We start from the raw sequence: 3,445 nt of genomic DNA, 5'->3' as shown, positions 1-3,445 counted from the left end.
TTTTGGTCTTTCTGATGTTTTGTATCACAATTTACCCTTTCGTGGTTGTCCTTGCAGAACTGCGTTCATCAGATTTCTTTTTTTCTTTTAATTTAAGGGAAACTTCACTAGCTAAAAGTTTTCAGCCCTTGGAACCTGTGATGAGGATTGAGATTGTGTGGCTCCAGTTGAGCCCATTTGTTGATCAGAATTAGCCAAGTCCCACCCTCTCCACTGCCCCATCATCCCACCTACTGGTTTCACCTGCTCGTTGACTCATTCTTGGCTGACTTGCCCTTTGTTTTGGGTGCCTCTAATGATGCAGGCTGTAAGCACTGCCAAGACTTCTGCATCTTTCGAGCAGCCTGTAGCCTGCTGGGAAAGATACGCACACAATTTAATGCAGTGTAATTAGTTGTGGAATAAAGTTGTGTGGGAAAGCTCCATGAGAAGTTAGAGGTGGTGCATTTGAGCTGGGCCCTGGAGGAGGAGTGAGTGTTTGCTGGGAAAGGAGCATTGCTGGGAAGGAGAACATCCAGGGCAGTGAGGCAGGTGCTCAGGCAGGGTCCAGCTTCGTGGGGCTGCGGTGTGGCCTGGAGGCTGGGGCATGTCAAAGGAAAGACCTTGTGGATTGCACAACTCACTGAGAGGAGAGAGGCATTGGCTGAGGATGTCCGTTCCTTTACATACTAACCTATCTGGTTAGTATACATTTATTCATTCACTGAACAAATATGGCTTGAGCACCTGCTCCATATCAGGCTCCGTCCTAGAGGTGAGGACACATCTAAGAACAGCACACAAACCCCTGCCTCATGCTGCCACCTTTCCAGCGTGAGTCTCATTGGCGCTCAAGTCCTCATCTTGGCAAGTTCGCCAAGTGCAGTGTCTTCCTGTTTTTGTTACACCAGGAGAGCACTTTTTCAGAGTCAAGAGGAGGAAAAAGTTGTCTTTCTCCTTGTTGACCAATGACTTCTTATTCTAAAAACCACCTAAAATTTTTGAAAGATTTTTAAGTTAACTGCATTGGCATTCTGCCTGCAGGTCTGATGAAAAAGGAACTTTCTGGTACTTCGACTTTGGAAAGTGGCCTGCCTTGTCTGCTTTCTCCAAAGAGTAGGGGTGGCAGCCGGGCCCTTTTAGGATGTGTGATTCTAGGATCCATCACTGTGGACAAGCTCCAAATGGAGCCCACCTAATAGTGCATTGGTCACAACCTCAACAAAAGCTACGTTCTCTAAAGCATCAGGATCCCTTGTTTACTGTGGTTGCAGAAAGGAAGCTTTGAACTGTAGATAATTAGAAAGACAGCTTTCACATAAAATAGCCTCCCCCACAAGATGACAAATCTTATTTCCGAAGTTTCCTGACTTGTTCACAGTAGCTGGATGAAAAAATATCACTTGTTATGCTGTATGGGCCCATGTCATAACGAGGGTCAGCCCACATTTACTGAGTGCTGACTAGGGGCTGGGTGCGCCACTGCAGGGCCTCCGTGAACCTTCACATTGGCCCTGGGAGGGGAGCGCTAGCATTATCCAAACTTTACAGGTGAGGAAGCTGAGGGAGAGAGGAGGCATTTTGCCCCAAACCCACAGAGCTAGTGAGGGGTGGGACTGGAAGCGTCAGCAGCCGGGCTGCTGAGCCCCACACTCCCTTGCCCCAATTTTTGCAAGAGCTGTGCCAAATTGTCATCAGTCTTCCATATACGGCATCTTTTCCTTTTTAAGCCTTTGAACGAGGCTACCTATTTTCTTTGGAGGGGACCTTATATTCCAGACAGTGGAGCAGAAAAATGGGAATTCACGATACAATTACTAGGCCATGGCTGTCCTCTCAATCTCAACTTCCCTCTGTGCCTATTGTGAAGAAGGACCCCCCCCACCCCCTACTGCTGATCCTCCTGGGGATCTAGTGGGAATAAACCAGCATGCTCTCAAAGGAAGACACTCTCTCTATCCCATGTCATCTTGGTGGCGAGCCCTGTGACATCACTTATTTATTCAACCAGTATTTACCATACATGACTTCTACTTAGGCCCTGGAGTCCCCATTACCCAGTGCAGCTTTGACTCACCTCTTCGATGTCACTATGACCTAGATGAGGAGGGCCACACCAAGGCTCTCTGCCAAGAGACTATGGAGGGCCCATTGCCCACTTAGGCCTTCCCATCAATAAAGGACACGTAGGCCTGTCGTCCCAGCTGCTCTGGAGGCTGAGATGGGAGGATGGGAGCCCAGGAGGTCGAAGCTCCTTTGAGCTATGATTGTACCACTACACTCCAGCCTGGGCGACAGAGAGAGACCCTGTCTCAAAAAACTAAAACTAAAAAAACAAACCCTTGTAATCTGCACATGCACCCCCTGAATCTAAAATAAAAGTTGGAATTATTTTAAAATATATATAAAAGTAAAGGACATTCAGCTTCCAGTGGCCAAGGGTCCCACAGGCAGGGTCTCTGCAGGAAGTATTGTTCAGGGCTCGGCCCAAACTGGGTGGCAAGGCAGCTTCCTGCCCACTCTGTTCCATGCAGAATTCTGGAGTCATTGCCTCTGCGAGTGTCCTTGTGGAGACTAGATGAGGTAGATGTGGCTGCTGGCTGCTGGCTGGGTTGAACATGTTGCCCAGAGGAAAGGGAAGCTTTATGTTGGGACAGAGTGACTAACCCACTTTCAGGCAGACGGCAGGGCAGGCTCTAACTGGCTAAAGCCTCCGGGAGCCTCCCCGGCTGTGGGTGAAGGCAGCGTGTCTGGTAAAGACAGGCAGGTGAACCATCTCATCCAAAGGGATGACCACAGGAAGAGCCAGGATGGAGGCCAAGGGCATGCACCTGAGGCCAGGTCTGAGCGGGTGGACTGGGGGTATTGGAGCTAGAGAGGCCCACTCAGGCCCTGGAGAAAAGGGCAGGGGCTTTTCTAGGATGCTCTTGGCCTTGCCTGGGGGCAGAGGTGAGGAAGACAGTCAACGCAGGGAGCTCTGTGTCAGAAATACGTCTGCCTTCAAAGAAAGCAGCCATCCTGGAGGAGAAGGCACCTGGGAGGGCCTTAGGGATAGGGGAAAGAGAGAAAGGCACTGGCCAACCAACACCATTGGCCAGCCAGACGGCCGGGCTGGGTGACACCTGGAGATAGCCCCCAGCCATGCACAGGGACCAGTGGGCATGGGAGAACCAGTATCTGTTTAGTTACAAGCAGAACATCCAACACACTCGCCTTGCCACGCTGATACTGTCATCCCCCAGAAGGCGGAAAACACCATTGCTGTGAAGCATTTGAGCCAGTAATGACCAACAGAGACCAATAGGCTGGCCAAGTGGAAATAGAAACTCAGGGGGAGTGCCCATGTCCCCTAGGTACCCCGGAAGGTGGTCCTGGGTGATGGTCACGTGCACAGACTCTGGTCAAATGGAGCTAAGGGTCGATGCCAACTTCACCCTTACACCATCGGTGACCCCAGGCAAGTATC

This window comes from Gorilla gorilla, chromosome 12, assembly GCF_029281585.2.
Source record: "Gorilla gorilla gorilla isolate KB3781 chromosome 12, NHGRI_mGorGor1-v2.1_pri, whole genome shotgun sequence".
In the NCBI taxonomy this organism is placed as follows: Eukaryota; Metazoa; Chordata; class Mammalia; order Primates; family Hominidae; genus Gorilla; species Gorilla gorilla.
Note: the sequence above shows the minus strand (reverse complement) of the source record.